General features: G+C 48.0%; 1 protein-coding gene across 1 annotated transcript in view; it reads left to right on the top strand.

Annotated features, from left to right (window-relative positions):
* The first annotated feature begins 2,325 nt into the window (after nucleotides 1–2,325).
* PCMTD2 (protein-L-isoaspartate (D-aspartate) O-methyltransferase domain containing 2) overlaps nucleotides 2,326–17,337 on the top strand; it is a 53,372-nt gene continuing 38,360 nt past the window's right edge. Inside the window, exon 1 of the mRNA XM_081949775.1 lies at nucleotides 2,326–2,437. The gene's annotated coding sequence lies outside the window, so the exon portion shown is untranslated. The remainder of the gene's footprint in view (nucleotides 2,438–17,337) is intronic.

The raw sequence follows: 17,337 nt of genomic DNA, 5'->3' as shown, positions 1-17,337 counted from the left end.
GTGGAGGACTACCTGTATCCCAACCACAGTTGCAGGAAAGGGATTTCAACCCTGAGAATATTGCCCATCGATTCACCCTCAATTTCTTAGCCAAAAGTTGTAGACTGGCAAAGAATTGATTCCACTGGCAAAGAAGAGGAATGACTTGGCTCCAGAAGTTACGGGTGCTCCATCACTGGAGGATTTTAAGAAGAGCTTGGGAAAAAAGAACACATATAGACTGGGTGAAACCAGGCTTGAGAGCAGTAACTGTGAGAGGATCTTGGAGTCTTAGTGGACAACCAGCTAAATAGGAGCTAGCAGAGTGTGGCGGCGGCATCCAAAAAAGCCAACGCAATCCTAAATTGCATTAACAGAAGGACACAATCAAGATCAAGTGAGGTATTAATACCACTCTATAAAGCCTTAGTAAGACCACACCTAGAGTACAGCATCCAGTTTTGGTCACCACACTATAAAAAAGATGATGACACTCTAGAAAGAGAGCACAGAAGAGCAATCAAGATGACTAGAGGCTAAAACGTACGATGGACGGTTGCAGGAACGGGGCATGGCTAGTTAGTGAAGAGAAGGACCAGGGGAGACATGATAGCAGCGTTGCAATATCTCAGGGGTTGCCACAGAGAAGGGGGTGGTGGTGTCAAACTATTTTCCAAGGCACCCGAAGGCCAGACAAGGAATAATGGATGGAAACTGATCAAGGAGAGATTCAACCTAGAACTAAGGAGAAATTTCCTGGCAGTGAGAACAATCCACTGCTGGAACCGAAGTTGCCTTCAGAAGTTGTAGGAGCTTCATCATTGAAGGCTTTCAAGAAGAGACTGGACTGCCATCTGTCAAAAATGGTGTAGGGTCTCCTGCTTGGGCAGAGGGTTGGACTAGATGACCTACAAGGCCCCTTCCAACTCTGTGAATAGAGTTGGTACAGATATACCTTATATCTGTAAGCCATTTGTCTGAAATGGGATATGGTCTCCTGCTTGAGTAGGGGGTTGGACCAGAAGACCTCTAAGGCAGGGGTCCCCAACTCCTGGACCGCACCCCACTACCAGGCCGTGGCCTATTCAAAACTGGGCCACGCATGTAGCAGGCCGGAGTGTGTGCATGCACATGAGCAGCAAGCTCGTTGCCAATTCTCATCATGTCTCTATAATAAGGCATCCTGGGGTTTGAAGTCTACGCATCTTAAAAGGTTTCTATTTCTATTGTTAAGCCAGGCAGTCGTTAAGTGAGTTTTGCCCCATTTTACGACTTTTCTTAGCACTGATGTAAAATGAATCCCTGCAGTTGTTAAGTTAAATAGCACGGTCGTTAAGTGAGCCTAGCTTCCCCATTGATTTGGCTGGTCAGAAGAACGCCAAAAGGGATCACGTGACCCCGGGACACCGCAAGTCATAAATATGAATCCGTTGCCAAATGTCTGGATTTTGATCATGTAACCATGGAGATTTTGCAATGTTGGTAAGTGTTAAAAAAATGGTCATGTCACTTTTTTCACTGCCGTTGCAATTTCGAACGGTCACTAAACGAACTGTTGTAAGTCGAGGACTACCTGTATTGCATCTCTAGCCCTGTTTGTAGCCATTAGCAGGAGGGATAAGTAGGAGGACAAGTAGTCCTCGACTTACGACAGTTCATTTAGTGACCATTCAAAGTTACAACGCCTGATGACTGTGTTTCACACTTATGACCGTTGCACCATCCCCAGGGTCACATGATTTACGTTCGGATGTTTGACAATGATTCACATGACTGTTGCAGAGTCCCGGGGTGATGTGATCCCTTTTTTTTTTTCATCCTTCTGGGAACAAAATCAATGAGGAAGCCCGATTCACTTAATAACCGTGTGGCTCATTTAAGAACTGCAGTGAATCACTTAACAACTATGGCGAGAAAAATCGTAAAATGGAGCAAACTCATTTGACAAATGTTTCACTGAGCAACATACATTTTGGGCTCCCTTATGGTCATAAGTTGGGGACTACCTTTATTCATGAACCACTGGGAGTAATTGTTCCTATTTATTAATCAATCAATCCTAACCTTCTTCCCGCTTGGCATCCCGGCGAGGAGGGGGTTGGATTAGATGACCTCTAAGTTCCCTTCAAACTCTGTTAGTTTGCTTCTCCCTCTGCCAAACGCGTGGTCGCACAGCCACCCCCGCGAGCAAGGCAACAGTGGACCTTTCCCTTCGGCCCCCTCCCCTCTCGGCCCGCATGGTACGTTCCGTCGCTGCCTCCCTCCCGACTCGTCCGGCGTGTGACGTCAGAGGCGCTCTGGCGGTGGCGGCGGCGCCTGCGCAGTGGCGCTGGGCTGAGGGGGGCTGTTTGGCCAGCTGGGCTTCTGTTTACAGCCGTGGGACGCGGCGTGTGGCTGGGCGGGGGGAAGAGTTGGCGGCTCGGAGGGCCGGCGGAGGCGGCTCGCGCTGGAGGAACAGGTACAGCTGCGCCGGCTGTTCTTCCTCGGGGCTCCCTCCGTCCTCGAGTGACGGCAGGCCGGGGGGGGAGCCCCCCCCTCGCTCGTGTCAGCCCTGACAGCCAGGTCCCGCCCCCTTTGCCCCTAGCAACAGCCAGGCCCCGCCCCCTTTTGCCCCCCTAGCAACATCCTCCCCCCTTCCTGCCCCAACTTCTCCCCTTTTCCTCCGCTCTGGCGCCCTGCACAGAGGTTGGACCACAGGACCCATCATCCTTGGCCAGGGTCGGTGGTGATGATAGGAAGGGAGTTGCACTCCAGAGGGGTACTGGCCCAAGGCCAGAAAGCAGAAGTGCCTCTCATCAGCTGGGGGGGTGCCCATGGTGCTGTGCTGGCTGTGCACCATGGGTGGGAGGATTCCCTGCTAGGGATTCCCTTAGTATCCAGTTTGCCATACTGGCTGTGCATCATAGGAGGTGGCATTCCCTGCTAGGCATTCCCTTGGTGCCCCAGACTCCCATACCGGTGGTGCCTTATGGGGAGGAGATTTCCGGCTAAGGATTCCTATGGTTCCCAATCTCCCATCCTGGCTGTGCATTGCAGGAGGTGGGATTCCCTGAGTGCCCCAGACTCCCATACTGGATGTGCATTATGGGGAGGAGATTCCCTGCTAAGGATTCCCACAATGGCCAGCTTCCCATACTGGCTGTGCATCATAGGAAGTGGGATTCCTTGCTAGGCATTCCCTTAGTGCCCCTGACTGCCATACTGGATGTGCATTATGGGGAGGAGATTCCCTGCTAAAGATTCCCACAATGGCCAGCTTCCCATACTGGCTGTGCATCATAGGAAGTGGGATTCCTTGCTAGGCGTTCCCTTAGTGCCCCAGACTCCCATACTGGATGTGCATTATGGGGAGGAGATTCCCTGCTAAAGATTCCCACAATGGCCAGCTTCCCATACTGGCTGTGCATCATAGGAAGTGGGATTCCTTGCTAGGCGTTCCCTTAGTGCCCCAGACTCCCATACTGGATGTGCATTATGGGGAGGAGATTCCCTGCTAAGGATTCCAACAGTTGCCCAGCTTGCCATTCTGGCTGTGCATCATAGGGGAGTAGCAGCCCCCATATCTGGAAATCTCCCCTCGCCCTGCTGAACCCTTCAAAGGGGCGCTTGAAAAGGTTAATCTGGAAATAATAGCACTGCTGGGTTTTTTGTTGCCTTGCCCTGCAGCCCTTTTGGTGTAAAGTTTGAGTGCTGGGAGGGTTGCTTTTCTGTGTGTAACATCTTCATCAAAACAAAGCATCTTTTTATTGGGTTAATAAATGGCTGGCAGTGAATGGGACGTTGGTGTTTCTTCTTAGCAGATGTTTCTCAACCTGAGAGCCTCTCCAGATGTGTGGGATTTGGCTACCAGCATCCCCCTCCCTCCCAGCCAGCCTTTGCTGAGGAGTCTGGGAGTTGTTCCACATATTTGGAGATCGGGGAAGGCTGGCTCCCAACCATTTTGGTAGTGTAGAGTAACATCAAGCACACACACCAAAATTACTGTCCCCATTTCTTTCTCTTGAAGTAGGCCTTTGCCTTAGTTTCTTTCCTGGCGATGTGTTGCTTGCTTGGGAAGAGAGGATTGGCAACTTTCCTTTGCCCTGTATTTCATAATACTCCTCCTCTCGGAAGCAAGTGTTTTCTCCCTATCTCGCATACTGGATATAGGTAAATATTTATCTGGGTTTTTAATCCTTAAAAGTCCTTCTGGCTATTTGTCACGGTGAAAGCTGCTGTTATGTTGTTGTTGTTGTTAGTTGCAAAGTCATTTCCGACCCATGGACAATGTTCCTCCAGGCCTGTCCTCTGCCATCCTCTGGAGTCAATTGAAGCCCATGCCTACTGCTTCGGTGACTCCATCCAGCCACCTCCTTCTCTGCCATCCCCTTCTTCTTTTGCCCTCCATCTTTCCCAGCATGAGACTCTTCTCCAGGGAGTCCTTCCTTCTCATTAGGTGGCCAAAGTCTTTGAGTTTCCTCTTCAGGATCTGGCCTTCTAAAGAGCAGTCAGGGTTAATCTCCTCTAGGACTGACCCGTTGGATGGCCTTGCAGTCCAAGGGACTCGCAGGAGTCTTCTCCAGCACCAGAGTTCAAAGGCCTCCATTCTTTGGCGCTCAGCCTTCCTTATGGTCCAACCTTCACAGCCATCCATTGCAACTGGGAAAACCATAGCCTTGACTATACGCATTTTGGTTGGCAGGGTGATGTGTCTGCTGTCTAGATTTGCCATGTCTAGATTTGCTGTTATACAGTCTTGCAACTTACGCAGCTTTTGTCTTGTGCTGGTGTTTCCCTGCCATTTCTAAAAAAAAACTCCGCAATTACAGGTCGTTTGAAGCTTATGTGTTTTCTCACGATTCCAGATAACCTGCATTCCTGTACAAGTAGTCCTTGACTTAACAACTGAGCCCAAAATTTCTGTGGCTAAGCGAGGCAGTTGTTAAGTAAATTTTGCCTCATTTTCTGACCTTAAGGTTTCTGTTGATGAGTTGTTAAGTTAGTAACATTGTTGTTAAGTAAATCTGGCTTCCCCATTGATTTTGCTTGTCGGAAGGTCACAAAAAGTGATCACGCAATCCCAGGTCCGACCATGGGGGTGTTGCAGTGGTCGTAAGTGTGAAAAATGGTCATCAGTCTTTTTTTTCAATAGCGTAACTTTGAACCGTCACTGCATGAAGTGTTGTAAGTTTAAGAAATCCTGTTTCAGAATGGCTAGGCGGTATCTTTTGAGTGTTTGTGTTTGGAATTTCCTAATAGAATAGAATAGAAAATAGAAATAGAATAGGAATAGAAAAGAAAAGAATAGGAATTAGAAGAGAAGAGAATAAGTAGAATAGAATAGAATTCTTTATTGGCCAAGTGTGATTGGACACACAAGGAATTTGTCTTTGGTGCCGATGCTCTCAGTGTACATAAAAAGACAAGGTACGTTCGTCAAGAATCATAAGGTACAACACTTAATGATGGTCGTAGGGTACAAATAAGCAATCAAATCATACTAGGAAACAGTCAGTATAAATTTTAAGGATACAAGCAACATGGTTACAGTCATAAGTGGGAGGAGATAGGTGATGGGAACGATGAGAAGATTAATAGTAATAGTAACACAGACTTAGTGAATAGTTTGACAGTGTTGAGGGAATTATTTGTTTAGCAGAGTGATGGCATTCGGGGGGGAAACTGTCCTTGTGTCTTAGTTGTTCTGGTCATATAGCGTCATTTTGAGGGTAGTTGAATCTATTTATGTCCAGAATGTGAGAAGTACCTTTTGATTTCTCTGAAACAGGGCTGTTCCTTTTGAAACCCCAAGCGTTTCCTTTCAGAGCGAAAATCACTTCCGCTGTTTCAGGTTGGGTCCTGCGAACGTAGGCGAAGTTCTGCCCCACAACTTCATTGCTGTAAATAGAAGGAACATCTGGGCTGCCAATCCAAGGAGTAAAGCTTAGACACTCTTGTCGGTCTGCATGGAGCAAAACGCCAGGCCTTGTGATGGTCCTGTAGCAGGAAAAGAAACACAACAGATTTTTATTTTTATTGTATTTTGGCATTCGGAAACCAGGCTGCCTGCTCTCGGGCCTGGGCTGCAACGTGAGCGTGTTGTTGTCAGAAGAAAGCTATTCATTACCCTCCACACCCTCCTTCCCTTGGGATACACAGTCCTTCAGCGATAGGGCAACGCCGGCAGGAGACCTTGTTTTCGCGAAGTGTGCCCTGAGTTGGCTGCAAACCAATTATCTCTTGTTGTGGCTGAACAAAGCATGCAGAAGCATGCTAATAGCTCCTGTAACAAGAGAACCAGCCAGGTTCAGAGGACACGTGTCCTCCTGCAGAGAGGATCTTTGTGACTTTGAATATGTTGTTCAGGGAAGAAGGGACGGTAAGTTGAAAATTAAGCCACTAGATTATTCCGAATATAGGTGCTGACAGTAAGCGTTAAGGCGTAGGAAGCACCAGCAGTTGAATGCTAGGAGGAGGTGCATTTCTACTTAAAACCCATTTAGGACGCTTCGTTTTGGTCTCTGTTTCGCAGGATCCATAGGAGTCTGAGCTCAAATCCTGGGTACATCCATTCCTCGAGCTATAAATATGCTCCTTTATTGATATCCGTTCTTTCTTTGATTTTCTTTGAAAGCGGTCATTTTTACTTTCACTTCTAGAAACGGTCGTTTGATAACAAGGCGGGGTGGGGGTGGGGTTGGACTGGATGACCCACAAGGTCCCTTCCCACTCTGTTATTCTAACAAGAGAGTAGAGGGAGGGGGAAGGTGACCTACGCCTCAGGACCTTTTCAATTCGCGATCAGAATCACGTCTTTGTGGGGAAAGGTAGACTTGAAGGTATATTACAATAGACGATAGTTCATGAGGAAAGGAAAGAACAGTGTCAGTTTGGTCTAGTGGTTAAAGTCACCAAGCTTGAAAGCGAGAGTGTGTTATAGTCCCGCCTTAGCCATGAAATCAGCTGGGTGACTTCGAGCCAATCACCAGGAGACAGTGAGTTATAGTCCCGCCTTAGCCATGAAATCAGCTGAGTGACTTCGAGCCAATCACCAGGAGACAGTGAATTATAGTCCCGCCTTAGCCATGAAATCAGCTGAGTGACTTCGAGCCAATCACCAGGAGACAGTGAGTTATAGTCCCGCCTTAGCCATGAAATCAGCTGAGTGACTTCGAGCCAATCACCAGGAGACAGTGAGTTCTAGTCCCGCCTTAGCCATGAAATCAGCTGAGTGACTTCGAGCCAATCACCAGGAGACAGTGAGTTATAGTCCCGCCTTAGCCATGAAATCAGCTGGGTGACTTGCTCTTTCTCAGCCCAAGCCACCTCATAGGGTTGATGTTCTGGAGAAAATAGAAGGAGAAAGGAGTTTTGGATATGTTCACTGCATTGAGTTGTTTACAGAAATAAAGATGGAATGATTCAATCAATCAATAAAACCAATCAATCAATCACCCTTTTTGCCTATCTGGCCAGTGTTCAGGTCATCCAGCTGGCATCAGTGACAAAAGCATTATTTAAACCAGGCAGGCTGTTGAATTGATCCATCAAGGGAGCCTCGCAGCCGGCATCTTCCCAGCCCTATCTATTCCGTGGGATGATCAAATTAAATCAAAGACCGGATTGAGAAGCCCGGCATTCTGGCCCAGGCAGACCCATGGCTAAAGAATGGTCCGAAGTACTTTTCTGCGCCTGACTGTTGAATTCTGCTATTATCAGAAGCATATAGGTGATGATCTGCTTATGCGATTATCTCTGGGGCAGGTAGAGCTCCTGGGAAGATCCTGTCAGAGCCACAAATCCTTCACAGCCTCCTCATTTCAAGCCATGATTATCCCTTATCAAGCAGCTCTGCATCTGTTCAAACTCGGGCAGGGAAGCCAGATCCCAAAAATGCAGGTTTGCCCAACACAGGGGTCAGCAACCCGTGGCTCTTTCATCCCTCTGCTGCGGCTCCCTGTCGCCAGTTGGCGACACAATTGATGGGGCTTTCGGTTAGGACGAGTCCCTTCTGGGAGAGGGGGCGGTCTAGAAATCTAAATAAAAGTAAAGTAAAGGTAGAGGAAAAAGGACGCCACACTAGGAAGAGACTCTATGGTGGGAACTGGACTTCCGGTCGGCTTCAGAATTGAATGGGGGGGCTTCCATTTAGGATCTTTGTGGCTCTAAGTGTTTAGGGTTGCCAACCCCTGGCCTAACAGGTAGAGACAAGGTCCCTTCCAACTCTGTTAGACTGTTTTATTACAAACCTGCTGCCTACCTTTTAAATCGGGCAACAGTGCAGGTACTTCAACTTAGGACCAGTTCTTTAAGAACCTCAGGTAGTCCTCGACTTACAACAGTTCATGTAGTGGTCATTTGAAGTTGAAAAAAGCACTGAAAAAAGTACTTATGCCAGTTTTTCACACTTATGACCGTGGCAGTATTCCCACCGTCGCGCGATTTACATCTGGATGCTTAGCAACGGACTCACATTTATGACGGTTGCGGTGTCCCGGGAGTGACATGACCCTCTCTCGCGACCTTCTGACAAGCAAAGTCAACGGGGAAGCCAGATTCACTTAACAACCGTGTCGCTAATTGAAGAACAACAGTGATTCGCTTGCCAGAGGTGGCGGGAAAGGTCGTAAAATGGGTCGAATCTCACTCTGACAAATTTCTCATTTAACAACATAAATTTTGGCTCAACTGTGGTCGTACGTTGAGGACTACCCATATTCAAAGTTATGACAAAGCTACCTTGGCGCTGCTTGCTGCCCTGATTCAAAGTTAGGACAGTTACCTCTCCACCAAACGTCACATGCTTGGCAACATGGCTGCCTTTAGGTCTACAGTTTTTGATGGTTTTGCTGAAAACTGGCACTTATAGAGCGAACCTTTGTTCACTTAACAACCAAGGCTTAACGTAATGCCTGTGGATTCCCTTAATGACTGGGGTGTTTTGCTTAAGTACCCCTGTGAAAAGGACAAAAAAAAATCAGGTCAGCTATGTGACATGCTGTCACGTTTTATGACCAACCTGACTTAAAACCATGATGGGCAAGGCTCCATTATGGTCGTAGGTCAAGGACTACCCATAGTTCAGATTCAACTCCAACTGTATAAGCTCTCTTGGTGACTTTGGACCAATCACACGCTTTCAGCTTATCCTACCTCATAAGATTGTTGTTGTGATTAAAAAAACAGTCACATCTATTTGACCTCCTGCAGAAAAGTTGGTGTATCAATCTAACAAATAGATACCTTGATGCATGTTTTTTTAATATAGTTATTTTGCAGATTATCCGAAATCCAGCTAAGTACAATACCAGTATTTGTAAAAATAAGAACTCTTCCGAAGTTCTGGATTTTGAAGTGTGTTTTATTGTATTGATATAGTTTTGATACAGACAGGTAGTCATCAACTTGCAACAGTTCATTTAGTGACTGTTCAAAGTTACAACGGCACTGGAAATAGTGACTTACGGTCATAAATCACGTGATTTATATTTGGATGCTTGACAACTGACTCACATTTATGACGATTGCGGTGTCCCGGGGTCAGCTGATCCCCTTGTGCGACCTCCTGACAAGCAAAGTCAACAGGGGAAACAGATTCATTTAACAACCGTGTAACTAATTGAACAACTGCAGTGATGATTCAGTTAACAAATGTGGCAAAAAAAAAAGTCGTAAAATGGGACAAAACTCACTTAACGCATTTCTCACTTAAACTCAACTTAAATTTGCGCTCATTTGTCAAGGACTATCTGCATAAATGGATTATTGGTTTTCCTGAACACATGCCAAAGTAAAACATGTAAAACGGGGAACTAAAGACCAGGTTGTCTGCTTCTACAAGTCTTATTAGAAGAGCAAAATACCGTAATTAAAATTCCCTTGCTCTGTTTCCTGTATGTATTATTAACCGTCTATCTAAATGCCACTTGGTTATTAAACAGTGCTCGCTCGTTAGAACTGATGTGAAAAAAAAATTCGGTAAGATTTTTTTAATGTGATCCTTACTGTACAATGATCCCAGTTAAGACAATTATTTAAGAATGGACAACCATTTAAATAGGAGCCAGCGTGTGCAGCAGCTGCCAAAAAAGCCAACACAGTTCTAGGCTACATAAACAGAGTCAAAATCACGTGAAGTGTTAATACCACTTTATAAGGCCTTGGTAAGGCCACACTTGGAATATTGCATCCAGTTTTGGTCGCCATGATGTAGAAAAGATGTGGAGACTCTAGAAAGAGTGCAGAGAAGAGCAACAAAGAGGATTAGGGGACTGGAGACTAAAGCATATGAAGAACGGTTGCAGGAACTGGCTATGTCTAGTTTAATGAAAAGAAGGACCAGGGGAGACATGATAGCAGTCTTCCAATATCTCAGGGGTTGCCACAAAGAAGAGGGAGTCAAACTATTCTCCAAGGCACCTGAGGGCAGAACAAGAAGCAATGGGTGGAAACTAATCAAGGAGAGAAGCAACTTAGAACTGAGGAGAAATTTCCTGACAGAACAATTAATCAGTGGAACAGAAGTTGCCTCCAGAAGTTGTGAATGCCCCAACACTGGAAGTCTTTAAGAAGATGTTGGATAGCCATTTGTCTGGAATGGTATAGGGTTTCCTGCCTAGGCAGAGGGTTGGACTAGAAGACCTCCAAGGTCCCTTCCAACTCTGCTATTGTATTGTATTGTATTGTATATTTCAGTTAAGAGGATTTCTGGTTGAAATATTGGATTGGAGGTTGCCTGTGTTTTAAAGCAAGGATCCAAGCAACACTGACCCACATCCCAGATTTGTATAGTAGAACTTTGTACCCCTCTTTGACCTCTCTTGCCCAATTACTATTTTCAGACTGATCAACAGATATGTGCCTTTCCATCATCTTTAATTCCTTGTGCAATTTCAAGTGTAGATTATGCATTCAATTATAAAGTCTCATTGCTACTACAGGTCATCCTCAACTTATGACCACAACTGAGTCCAAACTGTAGGTTGTTAAGTGAGAAAGTTGTTAATGGAATGTTGCCCCATTTTTTTGGCTTTTTTTTTTTTGGCCACATTTGTTAAGTGAATCGCTGCAGTTGTTAAGTTAGTAGCATGGTCGTTAAGTGAACCCGGCTTCCCCATTGACTTGGCTGGTCAGAAGGTTGCAAAATGGGATCCCATGATTCCAGGACGCTGCAACCAGCATAAATGGCAAGATTTTTTTTGTCAAGTTTTTTTTATTTTTTTGATACAAATTATACATGTTATAGGAACAAAGAGTTCTCTGGGTCTTTATTTTTACATCCTCTCATTTATATACGTAGTCCATTTTACATCATAGTCTTGTTTTCACTTTCAGCCAAATTATTCTCTTCCATTATTTTTCATCTTTATAATTATTTTGTCTTACTGCATAAACAATATCTTCCATTGCCCTTTCACAGCTACACCAAATTTTCATTTCTTATTTTCTCTACTGGTATATTTTGCGACAAACAGCGTATATCCTCTAATTCAATTTAAACACAGAGAGCATTTCTTTCAGGTTTTTTCCTACACTTAACAATATACTATAGCAGTGATGGTGAACCTATGGCACGCGGAGCCATTTGTCAGGGCACGCACATGCGCTCTGGCCAGCTGAGTTCACCCTTTTTTAAGCCATTTTTCGCCCTCCCCAGGCCCCAGAGGCTTTATAGGAGCCTGGGGAGGGTGAAAAGAGCCCCCCCCGCCCCCCTGGAGGAGTTCCGGAGGTTTCATGAGCTTCCCTGAAGCCTCCGGAGCGCAATAAACCGGCCCTACGGGCAAACCGGAACTTCGGGAACGGATTTTCTGTTTGTTCGGAGGGTCGTTTTGACTGCTCCGGAGGCTTCAGGGAAGCTTCCTGAAGATCCCCGAAGCCTTTGGAGCACTTAAAACGAGTGTAACTTCAAATGGTCCATCAATTTTTATTTAACGGTCACAGATCAGCAAATAAAAGCATCAAAACCAACAACAATCGGGGAGAAGAGAGCTGACATAGCGACAGCATGACATGCGATCTTGGGGCTCCGAGATCGCAGTCGATATTTCTGCCGCTGGACGGTCTATTCAGACCTAAACTGTCCCGTAGAGATGGTGATTGAGAAGGGCACCTCCTGCTGATCTCAGGGACACGGCAAAGTCCCTGAAAGATCCAGAAATAGCCTTTTTTTCTGGTGACAGAAATGCAGTTAATGAAGCTGCTGAAGTTGGGACAGCTCCGGAACGGGAAGAAAGCGGAAAAGGAAAGTGTGTCGAATTGGTGAGGAAATTTTATTATTAGAAAAAGAGACTACCCCCAAAAGTAGTCTTAAGTTAAATTAAAATTGAAGACAGAAGACTGTAAGTGGTGAAATTAATCTACATTAAACTTAGTGTGTTATCCTGTTTCTAGTTTGTTTTTTTTCACGGATGGAATTTTTGCAAAGGCTCCCTATTTTTTAAACTGAATGGATTAATTCTTCCTTCTTCTTTTTTCACTTTTGCTTGCACCTATGGATTAAAAATTTTCTTCTTTTTTTTATAACGCTTGATTGGATTGTTTTTGATCTCCATTTAAGGTTTTTTTTTCTTTCTTAAGCTTGGAATATAAAGAAGATAATAAGGATTATAAGAAGGGTTGTAACAACCGGAGGAAAAGCAGTTACACTGTCACTTAGAGGCTGGAGGCTGGATACATAATAATAATAATAAATATTTATTTTTTAGCCGCACCCTCTCCCGAAGGACTCGGGGCGGCGTACAATGAAACATATGAAATAAATATGGACAAAACAAACATATAACAGAGACATATACCGAGACATACACAAGGAGGAGGTCGGCTGATAAATAAAACAATTAAAATACAGTCTTTAAAAACCCCTAGATAATTAAATATAATTAAAATACCCAGTAAAAGCCCGTCAGGAGCGATATGGTTAGATCAAAGTTGAGCCAGGCCAGCTGCTTGGAATAGGTGGGTCTTAAGCTTAATACGAAAGGAGCGGAGGTCAGAGGTATTCCTAATATCCGGAGGGAGGTCATTCCACAGGGCTGGGCCCGCCACAGAGAAGGCTCTACTCCTAGGCGCCGCCCCCCGACACTGTCTTGTGGACGGCACCTGGAGGAGGCCCTCTCTGTGCGAGCGGATTGGTCGCAGGGATGTATGGGGCAGAATACGATCCCGCAAGTAACTAGGTCCTGAGCCATGGAGCACTTTAAAGATTATCAAAACCTTGAAACGCACCCGATAGACCACAGGAAGCCAGTGCAGCTCGCGCAGGAACGGTGTCACATGGGAGTACCTAGTACTCCCCATAATTACCCGCGCGGCTGCATTCTGGACCAACTGTAGCCTCCGGGTACATTTCAAGGGAAGCCCCATGTAGAGAGCGTTACAGTAGTCCAAGCGAGACGTCACCAGCGCATGAGTGACTGTGCGTAAGGCGTCCCGGTCCAGTAGGGGGCGCAATTGACGCACCAGGCGAACCTGGTGGAACGCCCCCCTTGCCACGGCTGTCACATGGTCATCCATGGACAGCCGGGCATCCAGGAGGACGCCCAAATTGCGCGCCCGCTCCACGGGGGCAAGTTGAATGCCCCCAATGGCCAATGATGGAATTAATTGGCTGAACCGGGGAGCTGGTACCCACAGCCACTCCGTCTTGGAGGGGTTGAGCTTGAGTCGGTTGTCATCCATCCAGATCCGTACGGCTTCCACACACCGGGACATCACTTCGATGGCCTCGTTGGGGTGGTTCGGGGTGGAAAAGTACAGCTGAGTATCATCAGCGTACAGATGGTATCCCACCCCGAAACCACGGATGATCTCACCCAGCGGCTTCATATATGTGTTGAAGAGGAGTGGCGAGAGGACCGACCCCTGTGGCACCCCACAAGTAAGGGGGCGTAGGGTCGACCTCTCTTCTCCTGCCAACACACACTGCGTCCGGTCAGAAAGGTAGGAGCTGAACCACCGCAAAACGGTGCCCCGGACCCCCAGCCCCTCCAGCCGGCGCAGCAGGATACCATGGTCGATGGTATCAAAAGCCGCCGAGAGGTCTAATAGGACCAGGATAGAGGAACAACCTCTGTCTCTGGCCCTCCAGAGATCATCCACCAACACAACCAAGGCCGTCTCCGTGCTGTGACCGGGGCGGAAGCCGGAGTGGCGCGGGTCTAGATAATCATTTTCCTCCAGATGTCGTGGAAACTGGTAGGCCACCACACTCTCTACAACCTTCGCCAAAAAGGGAAGGTTGGAGACAGGACGATAATTGGCCAGCTCCAAAGGGTCCAGGGAAGGCTTCTTGAGCAAGGGTCTCACCACCGCCTCTTTCAAGGCGGCCGGGAGAGACCCCTCGCTCAGCGAAGCATTCACTAGGCCCAGGAGCCAGTCTCGTGTAACCTCCCAGGATGCCAGTACAAGCCAGGAGGGGCACGGGTCCAATAAACATGTGGTGGGTCGCAGTCGTCCACGCAATCTGTCCAAATCCTCGATGGCAACCAAGTCAAACTCCTCCCAGATCGATACCTCAAGACTCGCCATGGACGTCTCCATTGGATCACTGACAGGAACCCAATCTCTCCGGATTTGAGCGATTTTATCCTGCAGATATTTACCAAATTCCTCTGCCCTGCCCTGTAGGGGGGCCTCCCGCGGCCTCTGAAACAAGAGGGAGCGGGACACCCGAAACAGGGCGGCAGGGCGGTTCTCCGCGGATGCAATGAGAGTGGCACAATATTGGCGTTTGGCCACTCTCAATGCCACAAGGTACGTCCTTAAATGGGCTCGTGCCTGTGTTCGATCAAATTCGGAACGAGAGGATCTCCAACGACTCTCTAGACGTCTCTTGCGGCACTTCATCACCCTTAGCTCCTCGGTAAACCAAGGGGCTAGGGTGGATCGTTGCCGCCGGAGAGGCCGCAAAGGCGCCACCCGGTTCAAGGCCCCGGTAGTTGCATTATTCCACGCAACTACCAGGTCCTCTACCCGGGGGCGGGTCAAGGTTACAGGAGGTGGCTCAAGCTCCGTCTGGAACCTATCAGGTTCCATCAGGCACCTGGGGCGGAACCATCTGGAACTTTCCGGTTCCGCCTCCCCGCAGCGGGAGGTAGCACCAGGGAAGTCAAGACGGAGGAGTGAGTGATCTGACCATGACAGGGGAGTGATGGTTAAGTCCCCTCCTCCCAGATCACTCAGCCACTGGCCAGAGACAAAAACAAGGTCCAGAGTGTGTCCTCCCTCGTGTGTCGGGCCCTGAATCATTTGAGTCAGGTCCATGGCTGTCATGGAAGCCATGAACTCCCGAACCCCCTCTGATGCTTCTCCCATCGATGGCAGGTTAAAATCCCCCATCACTAAAAGTTTGGGGGTCTCAACTGCCACCGATGCGATCAGCTCAAGGAGTTCAGGCAGGGCCGCTGATGTATAGCGAGGAGCCAGGTATACTATCAGCAGGCCCAACTGTCTCCCAGGCCCCCATTTCACAACAAGGGATTCACATCCGGACGTCTGTGGCACAGTAGACTCCCTCGGCTCTAAGTCCTCCCGAATAATTGCTGCCACCCCACCGCCCCTTCCCTGGGCCCGGGGCTGGTGAAATGCTCGGTAGCCTGGTGGGCACATTTCGACGAGGGGAAGACCTCCCTCGTGGCCCAACCAGGTCTCCGTTATTCCCGCGAGGTCCGGCTCCCCCTCTAAAATTAGATCGTGAATGAGGGGGGCCTTGTTAACAACGGACCTCGCATTGCATAACAGCAGCCTCAGGCCTTGGGTCTGTAACTCTTGACCACCTAGAACGCGGGGGTTGGTACAAGCGACCGGGTGTAACCAGCAACCACGGTCTCCCAACCGACTGTAGGTTCTTAAGCTGTCCTCGTATCTGCCCCTCCCTGCGACCGTTGGAATTAAAGTGCCCTGTATAGAAATGGTGTCCTCCCCCTCCTCCTCCTTTCCGCTCCTTCTGTTCGCGACCACACCTGGAGGCCCGGCTCTCACATCGCTCCTGGTCTGACCCACCCACCCCCCCTCCCTGGAACCCCCTAAAAACAATGTAAAACATTTGACTAAAAATCCCCTCAGCTTCCGTTTCTTCCACCTCTCGGGGTTCACAAACCCGTCATCAAGGCAGGCCCTTGTAAGAGCCAAGGGCCATACCTGCGAGAGAGGGGCCTCCCGCAGGCGGAGCAGGTCTAACCTTGAATAAATTGATAGAATATTAAAGCCCAATTGGGTAAGGGTGCAGGTAGTAAAAGTCAATAGCCGGAGGGCTAAGGTCTTAATGGGATACTAAAGCTGGAGGCCTTAGTATCCAGATAGTACTTGGAAAGAGGGCGGGGGGGAAATGTTCAAATATTCCCAAAGTGGAGCAAATGGGGGACAGTCCAAGGTGGTTAAAAGTAGATGTAGTTACAGATGTTACAGATGTGGGTTCCTTAGTGAATGGGAGGTGGCCTTTTTAAGCCCAGCTGTTCTTAGTCTTAGTCTGGTCTGGGCAGTCAGTCTGGTCTGGGTAGTCAGTTAGGCTCATCCATGGCCCTAACACGGGTCTCCAATGACCTCTAAGGTTCCAGGCCATCCCAACCATTATTTAAGGTCTTCTTCTTCTTCTTACTGGTTCCCAACATCCTCACCTTGACCCCCCCATCCGGCGTCTCAGTTCTCAGTTCTCTTAACATTCGCAGCAGTTTGGGGAAACGCTTCCAAGATTATCAAGACACCAGAGCAAGTTCCCGGGAGCATGGGAGCAGCCAGGATACGGCCAGCTGTTATGGGGGAGTCCCTGGCTGCGGTTCTTTCCACACACCCAATACCGCAGCCATCTCCCAGTGCCGTTCCCTGCTGCCTCCCCATTCTGCTCACCATTCGGTGTCCTCTGGTGTCCTTTAGCATTGTAAGGCGGCTCCCAAACTTCCATTGCCTCCCTGTCCTCTCTGGTGCCGCTGGCTTGCCTTTTCCCCTTTCCTCTTTCAAGCTCTTTCAAACTCTTTCAAACTTCGCGCCGCGCTGCGCAGCTGCGATGCGCCGCCGCCGCCATTGCCTCGCGGCTTCCTTCCTCGGCTTCTCAGCTCCGCTCCGCTCCTTTTGCCTCCAAGCTTCTCCGACCACCCCTGGTGGGCTAAAACAAGCCCCAAACACGCCAGGGTGGTCGGGCTATCCGAATCTCAGCCCCCCGATGCCATGGGGACCGGCGGCAACCTCCTACCCCTGTTGGGCGCTCCCCGGTAAGCTAGGAGCTCAAACAGGCGACCGCCATCGCCGGAAGCTCCTCCCCCTTTTATTAATAAATAATAAATATTTATTATTATTACATTGTTTTTTTCTTTTTTCTCTTTGATCACTTGAGATTCAAGTTTCTTTCAGTTTGTTTACTGATAGTGATAGTAGGAAGAGCACAAG

This window comes from Natrix helvetica, assembly GCF_964273705.1.
Source record: "Natrix helvetica genome assembly, chromosome: 3".
Taxonomy (NCBI): Eukaryota; Metazoa; Chordata; class Lepidosauria; order Squamata; family Natricidae; genus Natrix; species Natrix helvetica.
The sequence above is the reverse complement of the archived record's forward strand: the minus strand, read 5'-3'. Positions and strand labels throughout refer to the sequence as shown.